Below are 21,375 nucleotides of genomic sequence, written 5' to 3'. Positions count from 1 at the left end.
CGGTCAATTTAAATTGACCGGATGCTGGGTGCTCTTGAAATTTAAAAATCTTTAAAAATTTAAAAATAAAACACAATATACGGACTCGCGATCGTATTTTTCATCACTTTATCAACATTACGTCAAAACAGGCTCAGAATTAACAACAATGCATCCTCAGAAAGACAAAGCAACATGTTGTTTGCATGTTTATTCCTGCGGGATCTTGTAGTTCTCCTGTGATGTGTCATGGGTGCTCTCTGCTGCGTTGACGTCCCAGAAACAGATCCAGTGTGAATGGGCGCGAGCCGTCCAATGGAGCAAAACCGTGGCGCTGAAGGACCGTGGCGCTGACGGACCGCGGCGCGCACAGAGTATGTGTGAATTGGGGGTTAGGCATGCTATGTGTCATGGTCTGTCAAGGTTAAAGGGTTTTGTATATTTTACTGTACTATCATGATTTATAGTTTTGACTAATATACTGTCTTTAGGTTTTTAATTTTGTGTAGTTTCACAGTTTAGTTTCCTTAGTTCTATGTCTGTCTTAATTGCCTGTTGTGTTCACCTGTGTCCTATTGAGTCTGGTGTCTGTTTCAACTCAACTGTGTTCTTTGGGGAGTACTAATAAAAAAGAAAATTCTTACAGACAAGGAGGGCTGAGGTAAAAATAGCAGCAACACTAGTGCAGCACAATGTGCCACTAGCTGTCGCTGACCACCTGGGGCTTCTTCTAAGGGGGTGTTTCAAAGACTCAAGAACAGCCCAGGATTACAGGTGTGCCAGGACAAAAACTTCCTGCATTGTAAATGAGGCACTGGCACCACATTCTATAAGGGAGTTGATCGTTCTAATGAGGGAACAACCATACACCCTCATCACAGATGGATCCAATGACACAGGTATTTCCCAAACTATTGAACGAGATGTTTTTCACCTCCACAATAATCTGCCATGATTACGTTTTTAAATATGTATATAAGAAGATGGGATGCTTTATATGTGTAGCTATGCTGTCATTGTAGGAGTAGAGAAGATGAACCTCCTGACTGTCTGGATCGTTATCAAAGATAAGGTTGCACATCGCTTCCTGGGGATGTGTACTACTAGTGGGCCAAGGTGTGGGACAGCAGAAGTCATTTTCAGCAACATCAAGGCCACCTTGGAAGAAAAGGCTATCCCTTGGCAAACCTTTGTTGGTCTCTCTGTGGACAATGCCGCAGTGAACACAGGTTCACACAGGTTCACACAGGTTCACACAGGTTCACACAACTCCATTTCCTCTAGAATCCTGAAGGAACACCCTAGCATTTATCTTCATTATTGCCCATGTCATATGGTCCACAACACTGCTAAATCAGCAGGAAAAGGGTTTTTGGAAGTAAGCATAGGCCTAATTGTACTTCACATGTAACTTAATATTTGTGTACTGATTACATGCACTAACCTTAATGTTTATGGTCTGATTTATATATTGCAGGTTTCCAAATTTGATCTGGAGGACCTGGTAGTGGATGTTGGCTATTGGTTCAAGGGTAGCACCAACCAAAAGGGCTACTTATCAGGTATGCACGTTTGACAGTCCCAATTATAATATTGAAATACCGTGCTTTTGAATACATATGTTTTATAATGAAATGCCTGTAACAGAATTTTGTGAGCGCCACGAAGCCGAATATATGGAGATCTTCCTGCATATCTCTGTTTGCTGGTTAAGCCTTGAGCGCTGTGTGACCCGGATTCTGAGGCTGTATGACCCTTTGGCCAGCTACTTCAAATCTGCTAGTATGGTCCCTCATGTCATTTCCCTTATGCAGCTACTACTAATACCACAAGATTGTTAACTGTACATATTGACAACCTCCTTTTTTTTAAATTGAAGATGACAGTCAGGCGAGGTTCAGGAGACTTCGGGAGCCATTCTCCAACCCCATGACAGAGGTGTAACTGCTCTTTTTCCAGGCCACCATACCATCATTCACATCTTTTAACCTCCTACTGCAGAGAGAATGTTCATCAGTATTCTTACTACATGATGAGGTACAATGGGAGCCGGGGATATGCTTCTGCTGTTGTTTTTTTTCTGTTCTGTTGTTTTTTTTTTTTTGCTGCTATCTGCCACAACATGTTTCACCCACTGTTTTACACCTGTAAATGTCTGTGTTGTAGATGATTAAGTTTATTCACAAGGTGTGCAGTAAATTCATGGTGCCTACAGCGCTGATAGGCCATGAACAGCCATATGAGATTGCTTTCAAAGAAAAGGACAACCGTTTGCCAGGTGAGTGTTTGATATTTCACTGTCATTATTATTAATACTTCTAATTTCATGAGACCAAACTGCAGGGGAACCCCATGTCATGCTTAGCCTTGTACCTAGCCTTTTTTTTTATCATGAAGAGAGAAGCTTGGTAAGATTGTCCTAGTTTTTTGGTCTAACTAGAAGCTCAGCAAAACTTTGAACTTCATACCCAGTGTGTCATGCTGATATTGTATGATTCGCATGACACAGCATATCTGTTAACCTTAATTTGTTGTATCTGTGACAGGAAGAAAGCTGAATATTGGCTTCACCACTAGGGCCAAGCTCAACAGATTACTTGATGATGGAAACAACACACCACAGCAGATGTTGAAATTCCATGGAGCTGCCTTGGCTTTTCTGATCAATGCTGTAGATTACGCTTTGAAGAAGCTGCTGCTACAAGAGCCACTGCTCAAGCAAGCCAAGTTTGTAGATGTCCGGCAAAGGTTGGAATGTTTTCAGCAATTTATGCTTGTTATCTGAGACTAAATGCCCTGAATTCTATACCGAAGCATTGTAACTATAGAATTTTGCCTCTAAGCACATGAGCCATCCCTAAGTGTCTTTAAAAAACCCAATTCTTTAGGTTGATGACCATATATCAAAAATAAATGACATGTAACTGTGCTTTCTTAAATTAGGTTCCCTCACCTGCTGCCCTACCATGGGCCACAGGAGCATAAACTACTGAACGAAGAGTTCCTGGAATACCAGGCTATGACAATGCCACCCCTGCAGGACTTAGAGGAAATTGAGATGGAGAGCTTCTGGGCTGAGATGGCAACCCGGAAACATAAGGTAAGAATTATTTTTGTACACCAAGAACACAGTAGAAGTATATATATATTTATATATATTAGTATATACAAATAGAATAATTTGTTATGTATGCATAAAACATCATATACAGTAGGTGCATGCATTTTGTTTTAGAAATGAATAATTATAATAAGGAACATAACAGATTTGTTTCCACTGTGTTCTTGGTTCATTCTTCATAGGAGACAGGGTTAAGTCTGTTTATGAGGCTTGCCACCATTGCAAAGCTGGTCCTGGTGTTACCCCACTCCAATCCAATGCAACCCTGTCATCCATAATGACAATCAAGATGGCTGGCCTGGAGCCCTGCTTCAAGTGGGAGCCCTCCCCAGAAATAATCAAGGCCTCAAAAAAGGCCACAAGCAAGTACAACAAAGTACACAGCTCTTAAGGACTGACAGTAGCCTCCTTTACTAGAGCTGTGCATCTTCACTCATCTTACGATTCGATTCGATTACGATTATCCAGTCAATGATTCGATTCGATTCGATATCACGATGCATCACAATTCATCCTCAATTTTCTATATTACTGCACATGGCTACTTTTTCATAAACAGAGACAAACAGTTTTATAAATATGAACTCCTTTTGTGTAATTTAAAAAGTGATTTAGACAACAATGTAATTATCAATATCTTTACATTATAAGTTAAAATTAATACATTATATAGGTAGCCTACAGTACAGGTAAAAATTATAAGTGTTTGTGTTTCACATTAAAAACACTACAACTTCAGATAGGCCGGGGACTTTTATTGTGAAGAACTTGTCAGAAGTAGAAAGTGTTTATCATCAAAGGAATGCAGCTTTAGCGGAGGTGCACTTAGCGGTGATACTGTCGGGAGTCTACTGTGTTTACAGCCGCTAGCTTTATCATGAGTCACCGCCACAGCCCCCTTCTTTTAGTTATCCTGGACTTAAGACAGCGAGGCATCAGTTTAAACACACCTTTAGCTGTGATGAAGATGCTAATCCGTGCTGCGGTCGGCTAAAGAGACACTGAGTCAAGCCGTTTCAGCCTGCAGCGGAACACTGTGTTCTGAGCCTGCAGGACCAGCTGACTCTGCTCATAAAATCAGCAACCACAGGAGCAGAACTCAATTTACGTTGTTTTCTGTCACATATCCCTCTGTTAGCCTACGTTACTTTCATTACACACCACTGTGTGTGTTTAGGTAAAACAAACTCACTCAACGCTGTGCAAAACGACCGCATTTAGCGGTTAGCAGACGTTTTTCTCTAACCCTCCTCATAATCGATTACGTCCTGTCCCTGCATCGATGCATTAATCGTCTATTCTGCGTCGCGATGCATCGATTAAATTATTAATTTCAACATTAATTTCCTATCCTTTACATTAAGTTTCTTACCTTGTAAAGTCCACATTGTTCTGCCGAATTTATGCTGACTGTTACCACAGCTTGTAAACAAATCCACATTTGCTTAAGGCCAATTAGTTGTTCAGGTTGAAATAGCATAATGCACAACTTCTCCAGCAGAGGGGGAAATCCTAGATCATCCTACCAAGGGGGGCTTTAAATTGGTATTTGCTGCATGTAGTGTGGGGATGTTCAAAAATGTTAAAACATTACCTAGCTTTTGGGGTTTTTCATTTTTATTCAAATGTTTCTTGCAACATATCTGTATACTACATATCTGTTTACTATTTGATTACTTTTTTTTATACAGAATCCCAAAGTAAATATGCACAAAATGAGCCATGCTGTGTCTTGTATCTTACTGTTGGGTCAGTTGGTTCTGTTTGTACACTGACTAAGGCTAATACATTGAGAACCACTGATGTATGGTAAGCGCTAAAAGTTTTTGCTTATGGTTATGATCCTGAATGGGCCAAACAAAAATTGCTGTGTATGCGGCAAAATTTTGGTTGGCCCCACCAAATCTCACTCCAAGGTTTTTTGAAAAGTTGACAGCCCTGTATTAGGATTCATTCGCCAACAACCAGAGTCTCGACTATCACAACGTGCAATCTAGCGCGGTCAGACACGATTTAAGAGTAAACAAACATGAAGGACGACAAGCAAGAGTGGTGGTGTTGGTGGTGTTTCGACTCCTTTTAACTGAAAAGTCGTGGAGACGGCATGAACATGGGCTGTACATGCTACAGCGCGAGTTGGAGGTGAGTAGGCCTACAAATGGTCACAAACATTACAAATGGCTGGAGAGAGTTTAGGGTGTCTGTTAATCCTCATAATGTCGTAACGTTAGCTCTGGCCAAACACGAGAATAAAACCATCGATATTTTAAATTCGAATGGATGGAGCACGAAAGTGAAACCCTGGGGTCTAGGTTCCAGAAAGCAGAAAACTGTAAGATGAATTAAACTTTAAATTTCCCCTTTCGCGAAACAGAGTTAAAGTTGCGGCCTTGTTACCATGGTGACTGAGTTTGAGTATGCTCGCTGACAGGTTTCTTCAGCAAACCTAAAGTTCAAACGCTAACAGTTTGTCAAATCTCTTTTCTGGGATAGCCCCCTTGTTAAACATAGTGTATGACTCACGACTGACTAATGTCACTTTATATCACTTTTATGCATGACACAATAATAAAATAAAATTCATCAATGTCTTCCTCAAAAATGAAATCATAATCTACAGTATACAAAACATAAACAATGATTATATATTTTGCTGATTTTAGTGATTGATTAATGTTGTTAGTTATCTAGGAAAATATATTATTTGATAAATATGATATATTTACTTTTTATTTATAAATAAAAGGTATTTTCAATTCACAAAATGGACTATGCATTAAAACTATTTGTTGTTTTTAGCATGTTTGTAGATACATTACTGCCAAGGAGAGACTGGCAGTTACACTCCGATTCTTGGCAACAGGTCTGTCATTCTATTTGAAGCTGTTGTATATATTATGTTTACTGTTGCCTAAATACCGGCAAGTTACATTTTCTTTTGTGTTTCTTTTGATTTTTAGGCGAATCCTTTTCATCCTTAAGTTACCAATTCAGGGTTGGAGAGTCCACAATTTCAAAGATTGTGAGTGAAACATGTGGAGCCCTGCATCAGACACTTCAAGAAAAATATCTGAAGGCAAGCTTGATTAATGTCTAAAAAGATGTACAATAACAAGAAGGCTAAATTATGGTAAACATTCACAAGATAATATTAATGATATTCAAGCAATATTGCATGAGAGAGAGCGCTGTTGTACTGAACATCGGCACGGCTGGAATTTGGCAGTAGCTTTGTAGTAGTAGCTTTGTACAACAGCACAAACTTGGTTTTCCATGACACTTATACAAGTACCATGTATCAGAGTTCAGTAATAAGCAACAAAAAACATTATGGCTTTATTTATTTAAGTCTTTATTTGGTTATGCCAAAAAGTTCTAATACCGATTTGGACTGTTACAGTTCCACTCAATATAAGTACTCATGGAATACCTCTTGTGTGATAAAATGACTTGATTTAAATTAAATGTTGTATACATTAACATATATAGACTTGTTAGTTTTTTTTGTCGTATGGCTGCTTAGTAAGGCACTGTATGTAGTGCAAGTATGAAAAATATTTTACTTATTTTTCATTCATTACTTTTTATGCTGTAGCAGTCTAGCAGACTGAAATGTATATATTTGTATTTGTGATCTTGGCACTAATTATGAAACTGATATTTTCAGACACCCAGTACAGAAAGGGAATGGCTAGAAATTGCACAAGACTTACATCAGAAATGGCAGTTTCCCCACTGCCTTGGCGCCATCGATGGAAAGCACATCAACATACAGCCACCAGCACATAGTGGAAGCACCTTCTGCAATTACAAAGGGCGATTCTCTGTGTTGATGATGGCTATTGTTACTGCCAAGTACAAATTTCTGTATGTCAGTGTCGGAACACAGGGCAGAGCATCAGATGCAGTAATATTCGCTGAGTCAGATTTCAAGCAAGCACTTCACAGGGGTCTCCTCAGTATTCCTGCAGCAAAACCCCTCCCAGGCTCTGACATAGAAGCCCCTTTTGTGTTTCTGGGGGATGATGCATATCCTTTGCGTACTGTTCTAATGAAGCCATACTCTTTCCGCCAGATGGACCATCAGCAGAGTTTTCAACTATAGACTTTCCCGAGGATGCAGAGGGGTGGAAAATGGGTTTGGCATACTTGAAAACAGGTGGAGAGTTTTCCTCAATTAAGCTCAACCCTGATAAAGTGCAGGAGATGGTTTTAGATTGTGTTTGTCTCCACAACTATTTGCGTGGGGTTCGGTCTGACACATACACTCCTCCAGCCCTTGCTCATTCAGGAGATGGAGACCATGGTCTTGTTGAGGGTACCTGGAGAAATGATGGCCTGGGATCCATGCTCCCTCTTTAACCTGGAAGAGCTGGCAACAGCTCTATGGCTGCCAAAGAACTCAGAGACAAGCTGAAGAGTTACTTTGTTACACCTGCAGGCCAGGTTTCCTGGCAGGATAACTTCATTTAGTTTTCAACTAATGTGGGTTGTGAAGCTGTTTTCAGTGGGTCTTAAATGTGTCTGGAAAAACATTACAGCAAAAAGTCTTATGTATAAAAGTCCTAAGCAGACATATTTAACTCTGTTTTGCTGTGATAAAGAGCAAATTTGAGTTGTGTCTCTGGAGCTCCACATTGTTCTTGGTATCTTTGGATAACAACACTGGTTTTTCCATTATAATGTGTTGTAATTTTATTTTTTTTAAAGTTTAGAATACTTTTTTTTGGGACTTATTACAAATCTGTGTGGTTTACTAGTATTTATTAAACAAGAGATTGACACTTAGCTGCTTTAACTCAGCTTGTTTTATTTTTGTAAATAACAAATAAAAATGTATTTCCAGTACTTTTCTCTTGTTGTAAATGTAGGAAATGTAAACATTTAAAAATTATATTCAGAGTGTAAATAAAAGGCATTAGATTGCAATACCAATATAAAGTTCTTTTTTATAGAAATCTTGAAAAAAACAGGTATAAATGGAACATTTTCCTACTCAAATATGCCAAATGGCATCATAAAAATGAAGTGCTAGTGTCTTAGAACTGACTCAAGAAGTAAAATGTAAACAAAGAATATGAAAAGCCATCAGAACACAGACTGGCTAATAATCTAAACAATAACTTGTGCTATACACAGTGGAAACTATTTAAGCTGTGTCACTTCATTGTCGTCATCAGCATCCTCCAAAAGCTTGTCTGGTGGTTAATCTGAGGAGGCTGGTACTGATGGTGAGGTAGTGCTTGTGTAGGTGTGTATGTGGATAGAGACAATAGCTGTGTTGGGGGCATCTGTACAGGTGAGGGTGGATGAGGTGGTAGAGGGTATGAAGAGGATGGCATTACACCATGCTAGTCACGCTCCTGTGCCTCATATAAATAGTTCATAGTCTTCTTCTTTACTCCAATCATTATAAAATTGTTTTTAATTGCCCTCAACTCCTCTGCAACTTGCACCCCAAAGGTGCTGTCACTATCTACCACAGGCCTGCTCCTGCCTGCCTGAAAAGCAGAAGACATCTGCTGCAAGATTTTCAATTTCTCCAATTCAATTGAATCAGCTGATTGGATTTTTCTTCGCTTCTTGGTTTGGTTGAGGGGTGTAGGACTGCAATATTCAGGAGTAAAAGGTTCAGACACGCTTGCTGACATTGCTTCAGAGGTTTCAGAGATATCATCCTCTGGCTCACTTGTGGGGTCCTTTTCTGCAGCAAGGGCATCTTTCAGTGATTGGTGAAGCTGTATGAAAAGGATATGTTAATGTCTCAATGTCTATATAGGTGGAATGATTACATAAATGATTACATTCAACAACAAAAAAGTTACTGTAATAGCACTTACACTACTTTCAGATGTGCGTTGGGTGACATGTTTCTTCAAAAACGCCAATGACCTCAGCAGCCAATTTTGTTTCCTTGTCAATGTCTTGTCCCCACTCCTGCTGGGTTTGGTTTTCAAAAGCTTTGAGTACTGCGTTCGTAATGTTATGCCCCTCGTCTGGATTACGACCACTGCATATTGAGCACCAAATACAATAAAATTTTCCGGTAAAGGTTGTGACAGTGCACGCACACACTTTTTCTCACACACACCAGTGCCTATCTTTCACTCATCTAACAACAAACGTGAGCATTCAATTAAATTCAATTCAAATGAGCTTTATTGGCAAGACAGATCAACAAGCCATGTTGCCAAAGCAGTATAGAAAAAAATTAGATTAACAAACAAGCTATACATTCTCTCTTATTCTGAAAAAAGGATAAGTTAATGTCTCAATAGGCTATATCTATATGGTGGATAAAGGGATGAATAATTGCATTCAACAACAGTATCATTCACAAACATTAGTATTCTCTTACATTCTGATACTCACAAACGTAAAACAACCATTATGATGGTAGAGCTGAATATGAATGTGGCTAGCTGTTAGCTACTTGGTACATCCGTTGCCGTATTGATTTCTGTCCAACTCCTTTTCTTGTCAGTTCAATTGTGGTACGTTTTACAGGATACGTTAAACAAATACTCGTGTTGTTGCCACAAATCAACGAGTTGGCCCCAATCGTCTTCCGAGCAGATCGGGGAGGTTAAAATCACTCCTAACACATCTCACACCACAGGAGATCATCTTTAGAACATCAGATAGTCGGGCCTTTGCTGACTTTGGTCATGAGGGGGGAGTCGGACCCAAAATAGGCCCGATTATCTTGTAGTGTGTACCCCGCTTTAGGCGCAGACCCTTTAGTCACAACTCAGTTGATGAGTCAAAAGTTATCCACCTTGTGACAGCAAACAGTTCACCTTTTTAACGTTCCCTTTAGCTGTTTTTATTTACTTTTTGATTCATAACAAGTTTTAATTTTTCCGTGGTTAAGTTAATAACCTTAGTGTCATGATTTAGTCTGATTTGGTTCTATTTCATCCCTGCCGACCGCCAAAGGCGGTGCTTAAAGCACTGAATATTCCCTTCGCGCATGCGCAGTTCGAGTATGTATACCAACAATGTCACTTGTGACCCCTGGATGACCCGAGAGAGGTTATATCTTCGGTGTCATCCGGGGTTCTGTTCCTTTTTTTCTTCTCGCGTGCAGTTTGCATTTACTCCTAGAGCATTAGCCGAAGCTAATTGTATGGAACTTACTAAAAAAAAAGAAAAAAAAGAACAACATTTGTTGAACTACTTAATAACAGTCGCTGGTAGCCTTTGGGACCGTGTCGGTCTGAGAAGCAAAGTTTTCGCCCTCCAAGGGCTGCGACGGCCGCCCAACCCTCTTTAGGGAATGGTTTTGTTTGACACCGGTAGGGTAGCCTCTCACTCCCCTCTACGGACGTAAGGTACGTGTTTAGTTTTATTGAAATTTCCTGGCAAATTAGTAGCTGTGTTTCGCCGAAGCTAATTAGCCAAAGTTTAAGTTTGTGTTTACAATCCTTGACGGTGAAGGCAGCGTTGCGCTTCCCGCTCCCAGTACCGGTGGGTAGCCTACTTTGTTTATTCTGTAACTCTGTCAATGAAAAGAATTAACGAAAGAGTGATAGCAGAATTTCTCGAGTTAAGCCTCTGCGGGTATAGGCGGCGTGCTCGTCCCTTCCCCCCGCTTATGGTAAGTATTATTATCCTTGCCAGATGTGGTTTCCAAAGCGCTGAGTGAATGGGTACATTACTTTTGTTTGTGTTTAATTATTGCAACCTCTGCCGGTGTAGGCGGCGTACACGCCCTCTTCTCCCAGCTTACGGTGCCGAAATTGTTTGGTTAGCGGCAGCTAACTGATTATAGGCTACCATTAGTTTCTCTCAAGCCTCTGCTGGAGAAGGCATCGTTCGCACCCCCTCTCCCAGTTTATGGTGTGATGCTAAATTGCCTGTAGCATCCATGATAGGGCTGACTGGAATTAAACGTTAAACCGAGCATTCACTCAAACCTTTTCTGTTGTAGGCAGCGTCCACGCCCCCTTCCCTCAGCTTACGGTTTTATTGGCCTAGTTCACGGTCGCATCCGAACCGAAGCAAATCACTGTAGTGACAGCTAGTCACTCCCACATCTGCTGTGCAGGCGGCGTTTTATGCCCTCTTCCCTCAGCTTATGGTAGTGTCTGCCACAATGGACGAGTGTCATTATTGTGCTGCCTGTGGAGTTTGTCTTCAGGCTGATGATGGCCATGACCTCTGCCCGATGTGCCTCGGTCCTGACCACCTGAGGGAGCTGGAAATACCTCAACAGGCTGAATCAGCTCCTGAAAGTGCCTTCTTCAGGCGCAGATGGGCAGGTCCGTCTCTCAGCTGACGGTCGAGCCCTGGCTGCCATGCATGAGGCGGCAAGAGTTGGCCTTGATCGGATGCTGGCTGTAGAGCCTACCATCGCATCCCTCATTGTATCTCCTGAGGAGGCACTGCGGCCACCTGTCAGATTGGCTTTTGACCTAATGTCAAGGGAACTTGGAAGGATGATGTCCTTCCTGGTTCAAACTCACCACCAGGTATGGCTCGCACAGTCACCCCTGATGGAGGCATGTAGGAGGACACTCAGGAGCGTTCCGGTGGCACCAGGGGAGCTGTTTGGTTCAGCTGCGCTGGAGCGAACAGTTCAAGCTCAGCAGACTAGGCAGCAGCTTTCGAGTCTCAGCAGAAGCATGCCTCACCCCAGCAGGCCTAGGGGCCCCTCAACTGCCCCTCGAGCCCACCCACCACCACGGACTCCACTGGCTGGTGTGGGCCTCCGCATCCCGCACAGAGGCCGGCCAGGGACTTTCATGCCAGGGACTTTCGTGGCACTGCCCACTCGTCCTACAGGCCACCTCGAGCCCCGGATCCTATCCGCCGCCCCTCCAGGGCCTCTAGGGGCCAGGGGAACCGAGACTGAGGTTTTGGGGCCGGCTGTCGGGTACTTTTCCCACCAGCAGCTCGGATATTGGACTGCACGCGCTTCAGACCCCTGGGTGGTTGCCACCTTAACCCACAGGTACAAGCTACAGTTCCGACGCCGGCCACCTTCATCCGGCCGGGACAAACACACAATCATCAGCAACCCGGCAAAAGAACCTAGCGCCGGACCAGGAGTTATCTGCCCTCCTGGCCAAGGACGCGATCGAGGCCTTAGATCCTCTGTTGCACCACAGAGGCTTCTATTCGACATACTTCCTCGTCACAAAAAAGACCGGCGGATTCCGTCCAGTTTTGGACTTGAGGGGACCCAACAGGTATATTAAAGTATTACCATTCCATATGATAACCACTGTGGATGTTTTGCAAACTGTCACCCAGGGGGAATGGTTTTTGTCCATAGTCTTGAAGGACGCCCACAATGTCCCCATTGCACCACAACACAGGCAGTTTCTGTGTTTTGCATATCAAGGCCGCCACTGGCAGTTCAGGGTACTTCCATTTGGGCTCTCCCTCTCTCCGAGAGTGTTCACCAGGTGCATGACGGCAGCCCTTGCACCTCTGCAGTCTCAGGGCTTTACTCTCATCACTGAGTAAAAAAAAATCATATTCTGATAAACAGCTAGTAAACTATCCATTACCATGAAAGACTGGTCTGGATAAACAACGGCTTTAAAGCATCTTTAAACACTGGGACTGCTCACCCTATTTGCAAAACTCAGATTAGTCTGCACAGACATTTTTTGTTGCACTTTTGAGCTAATCATTTTGATGGAGGCCTTTAGAGCTAATGCATCAATTTCTTCATTTGTTTTCCAAAGCCAGCTGTAGAGCGCAGGGGAATGTTGTGTTGTGTGCCGCTCTGTTAACTCATACAGTGATGACCTTTTATCTGGCTCTGCATACACAGGAGGAATTACTTACAGCATACATATGTGAGTGAGGCAGAGGTGGTAATAATGAAATATGTACATTCATCTGATGTCTGCACTACTCATGCATACATTTGAGGCTATTTGATCTGTGTTTCGTTAGGTTTGTTTTTTCGCAAGAAATAATCACTGAATTTATGATAAATTGTAAGACAGGTTGCCATGACATCACATTAAAATATTACAAGGTTTACACATATACTGATACTAGTGGATAGCGTCAGTCAGCCTCCTTCCGTTGAACCGGATGAAGCCAGAATATCGCCGTGACAGGCACTGGCATATTGCAAACTTGTACCAGAATCCGAGCAGTAGGGATTGGCTGTCGCAGTATTGACCTCATGCTGCTTCCGCTAACAAAAACACAAATTTAACTTACTGATAAAACAGCAAAAGTCCCTTAGGTGGACACAGTCCAAAGGTTTGATGCACACACTCACGGATATGGAAGTTCAATGACTCTTGTATTAGCATTTGTTTTGTTTTCTACTGTTGTTTTGTTGCTCTGCAGTACTCAAATAACAAACAAAGAAGACCCAAAACAATAAAGATGACTTGACAACAAAATGGTGTGATAATAATGACTAACTATCATGACTATGATGTGTATTTAGATTTTATAGTTTGACCCATCTGTTATCACTGATGAGCATCAGCGACAAAATCAGTTTAATTCTATTGTTTCCTACCGAAGTGTCCTAACTACCTGCAAGCAACACATCGCGAAGCAGCGCGACGCGGCGTGCCATTTTCACCCCAACACCGTTTATATTTTCCTCTCTATCGCAACGAACTAAGGAGGAGGGGGCTCTACACAGTGCTGTCACCCAACAGAGCTTGTTAGCTTGCTTGACAAAGCAATATACAAGCTCATGTCCATTTACCATTTAGCAAAGTATGGTTTGCTAAATGGTTAACACTTAACAAAGTGGAGTTAGTGATGCATTAATATTATCCACATCCTTGATTGAAATGTCTCTGCAGCAGATACATTGTAAATGGTAAATGGACTTGAGCTTGTAACAAGCATTTCTAGTCTTCTGACTACTCAAAACACTGGAACACCATAGGTCACATGTACCCATTCCCACACTGAAGGCAGAGGTTGCTATGTAAAGTGACCAGAAATAACTAATCCCATTCACACACATTTATTCACAGACAATGAAGTAGCTGAGGATCAAACCCCCACCATTCCATTTGAGAGATGACTAAAATTTAAATGATCAATTGTCTGGCCATCAAGGGGCCGTTGCAAACGTGGGCCCAGGCTGCAAACCTTGGCCAGCCTTTGGATGAATCTGCGCCAGATTGTTGTCGCTTATAAAATGAGTGGATGTTCTTTCGGAAACAAAAGTCACACCGAAGATCTGATTTGAGCTTTTCTGTGCTGTAATCACAAACCAGCCATAGTTATCATCATCCCATTGTTTTATTGAGTTAATTTGCTAAAATCTGCATATTTTGAGAGAAGTTACAAAGCCAAACACCAAGAATGATGGAAAAAATCAGGAGATAGACAAAAGATAGTAAAAGAGTTCGTTTTTGGAGCTTGTTCACACATTTAAACTCCAGCTTGTGTTGAAGGAAGAATATGCTATTTTTCACACTTAAAGGCAGGGTTGGTACACTTTTGAGATTTTGGTTGAAATTGTCTTTAGGTCCTGACAGAAATTATTAACTCGTGCTCTGAAAAAGGAACAAAGAAAATCATCTGTAGCAGTTCAACCAAAGTCTGCCACGAGGTACCAATCTGATGAACCAATCAGGCACCTCCTTGTTTCCCTGCTCATTCTCTACCTCATGCATGCACTAGCCCACACTCAAAACATGAGCTGAGCTCCGCTTCTTGACCAACGGCGCTTGGGCATGTAAGTGAGGGGCGTGGCTTTTGAGGGAGCACAGAGGGGAGGGGGTGGGTGCAGATGGAACACTGAGGGAATGCTACTTTCAAAACCATGCTAGTTTTCGAAAATGACCAACCCTGCCTTTAAATGTAGCAGAAATCAAGTATGTCCGATGAAAATAACTCTGAGGCATGACTGTCTATGAGTGAGAAGCTCCAGTCCCACTGGCTGTGTTGATATAGAAGCAATGTTTACATGGATGGAAAATCCAAACGCGGAGGAGGAAGGGATACAAGATGGTAGACGCCAGTGCGAAGTGTACTACTGAAGACCTTCCACCGGCTTGTCCCCTACCTAAAAAAGGAGGGTTTATTTAATTAACTAATTTACACAAAATGTATGCATCTATTCTGTTAGTCTCTTGACAGAAATCATCCACCATGGTTGTGGCTGTCACACTTGGTCTGCCATAATTGATCATCATGACCATCTGGAAGATTTCTGCCATAAGGAGTACATTAAGGAGAAGTCAGAGGCCAACAACGCTCTCCTGAACATTGTACACAACAAAATATTCTTGAAGGATGCAGAGAAGTTTTTGACCTTCAGGTAAAGTTTGTTAGTTTGTAAAACACAAACAATGGTAAGGCCATGCGTTAAAAATGTGTTAATTTTCCTTTAGATCTACTGCAGATTTGGAGTCTTTCCACAGCCAACTGCTGATGTATGCCCGCAAACGGTATGCATTTTCACTGCCAGTCTATGAAGCTCGAGTCCTTCTTCCATTGACTAGAACTTCCATAGGAAGAGACCATAAAGGATGTCAAAAGATGACAAGAAAATGTCAGTTATTCATGCAAAGAGGGGCTTAAAAACTTGGAAAGTTGTCATGTGCATACATGCTTACTGTGTTATATGTGGTGTGCCAGCAATACTCCTTACAAGAATATAACTGTCGACTTATGTGCCAATATTTTTTTTTTGGACCCAACTGTCACATTTTATCCCATCCTTGGACAAAGTATAAGCAAGAAAACATATTGGCTTACTTGTTACAACGTGTGTTCACTGGGTAATGCATAAAGGAGAGAACATTTTTCTTCCTACTAAAAAACATGTAAGTGGTTTTCATAAATCATGATGAGAATATACAATCGATCACACATTTTTTTCCACAAATTTAGATTTATTAAAAAAATATATATATATCATGATAAAGTTGTGCTAGTGTCCAGGAACATAACCAGTGTACTGTGATCAGGCCACTGATCCCTGATCCTCCAAACGCAGCAGCTAGGAATGACCACTCGGTTTCCCCGCCCTACTGCACCAAGTTGCCAAAAGATAAAGCTAAGCCCGGCTCCCTTGCCCTGCCGAGTAACGTGATGTCCTTCTTGAAGTTCCTATGAATATGCAGAATACCTGCATCAAGTACAGGGAGAAAGATACTTAACAGCTGAAGCAACGGGCCGGCTCCTGGCCACAGCACATCCTCTCTGCGTCTGTGGGCATGTCCCTGAAATGCCCACACACACACACACCACCCTGTTCTTTGCCACCCTGCAAGTGTATGGGCAACATGCCTTCCCAGATGTATCATCATCAACAAAATGTGTTTCTATCTATAGCATATCATGCTTCAATAACTTCAATTCCTTCCACTTCCGGCGCTGTGTGAGGTGGCCACCGGTTGCAGCAGCTCCCGTTGTCCGTGTCATTATATCGTATTTTTTGATAAGTTATTATTTGTTTTTACTGTGTGTTTTTTGAGTATTAGTTTAACCTATTGTGTGGAAATGGCTACTTTCAAACTTTTTGCGCTGTTTTTCTGTTACTTTGGACACTCTTTGTAACGGAGAGCAGCGCAAAGCTGAGTGAGGGCATTGTTTACACACGTGATTACCTGATGGCGCTCTCCAAGGTGCTACTGCCTACTGCAAGGCCTGTAATTCTGGGGGAACTGAGGAGGCGACGCCGGGGTTGCAGAGCTGGAGCTAAGAGAAGAGCTAAGAAGAGAAAGCATAAGCCTTCTGTACCAGCAGTGATTATGGGGAACGTGAGGTCTTTGGGCAATAAGACGGACGAACTCGACGCGCTTGTTCGGCACCAGTGGGAATACCGCCAGTGCAGTATTATGTGCTTCACTGAGACATGGCTGCACTCGGACATCCCGGACCACAGCGTGGCGGTACCCGACTTCAGGACTTTTCGGGCTGACAGGGACGTTATTAAGAGCGGTAAGAAGAAAGGTGGAGGGATTGCACTGTATGTGAATGAGAGATGGTGTAATCCTGGCCATGTTAGTGTGAAGGAACGTCTCTGCAGCCCGGACATTGAACTGTTAGCTGTTGGAATGCGCCCATATTACCTGCCCAGGGAATTCACGTACGCCATTGTTATAGCTGTTTACATCCCACCGTCAGCTGATGCCGAGTCTGCGAGTGATGCCATTCACTCTACTTTTTCACAGCTTCAAACTAAGCATCCAAATGCTTTTGTAGCCATTACCGGGGACTTTAATCATGTGAAAATGGATAAAACACTACCAACTTTTCATCAATATGTTAACTGTCCAACTAGAGAAAATAAAACACTGGACCTTCTGTATGCTAACGCTAAGGAAGCATACAGTACCACTGCCCTTCCCCCCCTGGGCAGATCAGACCACAACCTGGTCCTACTGACACCAGAGTATATCCCCCTAGTCCAAAGGCAGCCTGTGACTACAAGGACTGTTAGGAGGTGGACACAGGAGAGCAATGAGGCACTGCAGGACTGCTTTGAGTCCACAGACTGGAATGTACTCTGCGAACTACATGGTGAGGACATTAACAGCATGACTGACTGCATCACAGAATACATTAAGGGCACGGTCACACTGGTCATCTATACTGTGCTGTACCCAAGCCCGATTGCCCCCCCCCCCTCGCAGCGGCATTCCCACGCTGGCTGGCCGGCGCGGCCGGCGGTCGCACTACACAGAACTATCCGTGAGAACCCTAAGCACGATTACCTCTTGTACATAATGTCTCAATACAACACATGCACGCTTTATGTTATTATGAAGCGTGCTTAGTTGAGAGAGAGAGAGAGAGGGAACTACTGCAGCTACTTTTCTGACTTCACAGCTTATTTTAAGCCATTTTAATCAGACACAACAATAAATAAATTAACAATTAATTAGATGCTCGGCCGAGTACACAGGACAGTCCGCAGCCGCACATCGGAGAACAACACAGAGAACATGACAGCTACTTTGTGTCTTATATTGTGTCATTTTAGTCAGATACAGCCATGAAACTCTGGATTTCTCCATAATGAAGGCTGTCAGCATTGTGTACCCGCGTGTTTGTGCTCGTGCATGAAGTGTACCGTGCCGAAGCACACCTCTCCGAAGTGTGCCAAAGCCAAGGAAGTGTACTGTGCCTGAGCACGATACGGAGCGGTCACACTGGTCAAACGAACTGGACTTTAGCATTGAAGCGTGCTTGGGCACGGTATGGATGACCAGTGTGACCATGCCCTTTATTCTGTGAAAACACTGCTTTACCGACCCGGACTGTACGCTGTTTTCCTAACAACAAACCCTGGATCACCAGTGACCTGAAAGCCCTTCTCAACAAAAAGAAACAAGCCTTCAGGTCTGGAAACAGGGAGGAGCTGAAAAGGATACAGCACGATCTGAGGGAAAAGCTGAGGGAGTGCAAGTACTCATACAGAAGAAAGCTGGAGGCCAAACTCCATCAGAACAACGTGAGGGATGTGTGGACTGGAATGAGGGAAATCACTGGTTTCAAAGGGAGAGAAAGACAACATTCTGGCAGCCTGGAGAGGGCGAATGAGCTAAACCTGTTCTTCAACAAGTTTAGTGCACAGCCTTCATCTGCCTCTCCCACCTCAAACAACACCCCTGTCCTTCACACCTCCCTGCCCCCCCACCCACCTCAAACAACACCCCTGTACTTCACACCTTACAGCCTCCCTTTGTATTTTCTCCCCCCCCCCCCAAGCCCTCATGGTGAACTCTTTGGACTCTGGCCCTGCACCACAGGAATGCACTTCCCCCTCTGAGGTGAATTGCTCCATCCCCCCCCTGACTCTAACAACTGGCCAGGTGAAGAGACAGCTGGAGAAACTAAACATTAGCAAGGCTCCAGGCCTGGACGGCATCAGCCCAAGGGTTCTGAAGACCTGTGCCAGCCAGCTGTCTGAGATTCTGCAACACCTCTTCAACCTGAGTCTGAGCCAGGAGAGGATACCGGTGCTGTGGAAAACGTCCTGCTTGGTCCCGGTCCCAAAGAAGACGACACCATCTGATCTCAAGGACTATCGACCAGTGGCTCTCACTTCTCATGTGATAAAAGTGTTGGAGAGGCTCGTCTTGACCCACCTCAGGCCGCAGGTGAAACTATCCCTTGACCCTCTACAATTTGCCTACCAGCCTCACCTGGGAGTGGACGATGCCATCATCTACCTGCTGCAGCGTGCTCACTCACATCTGGAGGGAAACGGCTGCACTGTGAGAATCACCTTTTTTGATTTCTCCAGTGCATTCAACACCATCCAGCCACAACTGCTGGAAGATAAGCTGCAGTTGATGGGTGTGGACTCGTCCATCACCTCCTGGATTACTGACTACCTGACAGACAGACCACAGTTTGTCTGACTTGGCAGTGTTCAGTCTGGAATGGTGGAGAGTAGTACAGGAGCTCCACAGGGGACTGTGCTGTCTCTTTTCTTTTTCACCTTGTACACCTCTGACTTTCAGTACAACTCCAGGTCATGTCACTTGCAGAAGTTTTCTGATGACTCTGCGGTGGTGGGGTGTATAAATGATGGGCAAGAGGGGGAGTACAGAGAGCTGGTGGATAACTTTGTGGAGAGGACAGGAACAAATCACCTGATTCTGAACTTGGATAAGACCAGGGAGATGGTGATCAACTTCAGAAGGAAGAGGACAGAGCCACCACCGCTGTGCATCCTGGGAGAGGATGTGTCTGTGGTGGAGGAGTACAAGTACCTGGGTGTCAACATAGACAACAAACTGAACTGGAAGGGTGGAACTCAGGCTGTGTACAAGAAGGGGATGAGCTGACTCTACTTTCTGAGGAAGCTGAGATCCTTCAACGTGTGCAGCAAGATGTTGGAGATCTTCTATCAGTCTGTTGTGGCCAGTGCACTGTTCTCTGCTGTGGTCTGCTGGGGGAGCAGCATTGGAGCTGATGACACTAAGAGACTGGACAAACTCATTAAGAAGGCCTGCTTTGTGATAGTCTGCAAGCTGGACTCATTTGTAGTGGTGACAGAGAGGAGGACTCTTAACAAACTGTTATCCATTATGGATAATCCTGATCACCCTCTGCACACCCTACTGGACAAACAGCGGAGCAGCTTCTCCAACAGACTGATCCAAACTCCGCTGTCACAAGGACAGATACAAGAAATCTTTCTTACCGAAGGCCATAACTTTGTACAACAGCTCACCTCATGCGAGCAGAGAACTGTCATCATGATAATAGCTGTCTCTCCATACTGTAATCTGTTCTGAACATGTTAAATTTACAAATTATCTCTGCACTCATGTTCACTTCATTTGGTTGTCTACTCGCCGTTATATTGTATAGTTTCTGCTTATAATATGTCTACAACTTATGTCAATACTGTCCATTTCCAACTCGCACATTTACATTTAATCTTTCATATGTAATTTACAACCATTTACAACTCTGTTTTTGCACATTTACATTTAATCTTTCATATTTAATTTACAACCATTTACGACTCTGTTTTTGCCCATTTACATTCAGTCTTCCATATTTAATATTCCTATTTAAGACGAGTAATGCTTAGTTAAATCCTGGTTGTATATATTCACATTCTTATTTTTGATATCTTTTAGTACTTATTTACTTTGTAGTTAATATTATATTGTGTTTAGATTGCTAACATTGTGTTTTTTTACTCATATTGTGTGTTGGATAACCTGCTGCTGTAATGCCACAATTTCCCAGTTTGGGATCAATAAAGTAATTCTATTCTACTCTATTCTAATGATTGCAATACCATTATAAGGAGGAAATAATAAATTATAAAACTATAGTTATTACTTAGCCTACATTTTTTTCAGTAAATGAAGTATGTTTTCCCCATTAGGCTACAAGGATAGTACATCTCCTCTCTTATTTCATTATGGGGGGCTTCTATATGGTCTGCCTTGGCTCTGTCTTCCTGCCTTGAGCCTCTAGTTCTTCGGCCCTTCTGTCCCCAGCTTTGGCCGCCCCGACCCCGCCTGCCTCTCCCCGAGGTTGCCAATGGCCGCCGCTGGCCTTGTCAGCAGGGTCAAAGTCAGACTATGAGAGTGGAGTGAAAGTTTATATGATTCAAGGGGGTATTCTAGTGTGACAAAAAAATGACATAATGGCGACTTTACGCTATTTAAAGAGACTTTGGATTCTTATAAATATAGGACATAATTTCATAATTACATTTTTGGTAAGTTTGAAAGAATCAATGCAACGATTAATGATGCATGAGTGTGACTTGTGTATGATGGATGGTTTTCAAACATGCATTTTCTCTGAATAGTTTTTGCAAATTAATATGCATTTGGTTTAGGCTT

General features: G+C 42.8%; 1 protein-coding gene and 2 long non-coding RNA genes across 3 annotated transcripts in view; 2 read left to right on the top strand and 1 right to left on the bottom strand.

The window, feature by feature from the left end:
* Positions 1-21,375, bottom strand: part of LOC136181192 (uncharacterized) — a 60,646-nt gene that overhangs the window by 26,047 nt on the left and 13,224 nt on the right. The gene's annotated exons all lie outside the window — the stretch shown is intronic.
* The window catches only part of LOC114920933 (uncharacterized), a 100,248-nt gene that overhangs the window by 74,147 nt on the left and 4,726 nt on the right, over positions 1-21,375 (top strand). The window lies entirely within an intron of this gene.
* Positions 2,855-6,179, top strand: LOC136181131 (uncharacterized). The gene is made up of 3 exons (XR_010667551.1): positions 2,855-3,079; positions 3,283-5,963; positions 6,061-6,179. It is a non-coding gene; the product is annotated as an uncharacterized lncRNA (long non-coding RNA).

The sequence above is a fragment of the Labrus bergylta genome, chromosome 12 (genome assembly GCF_963930695.1).
Source record: "Labrus bergylta chromosome 12, fLabBer1.1, whole genome shotgun sequence".
Taxonomy (NCBI): Eukaryota; Metazoa; Chordata; class Actinopteri; order Labriformes; family Labridae; genus Labrus; species Labrus bergylta.
The sequence above is the reverse complement of the archived record's forward strand: the minus strand, read 5'-3'. Positions and strand labels throughout refer to the sequence as shown.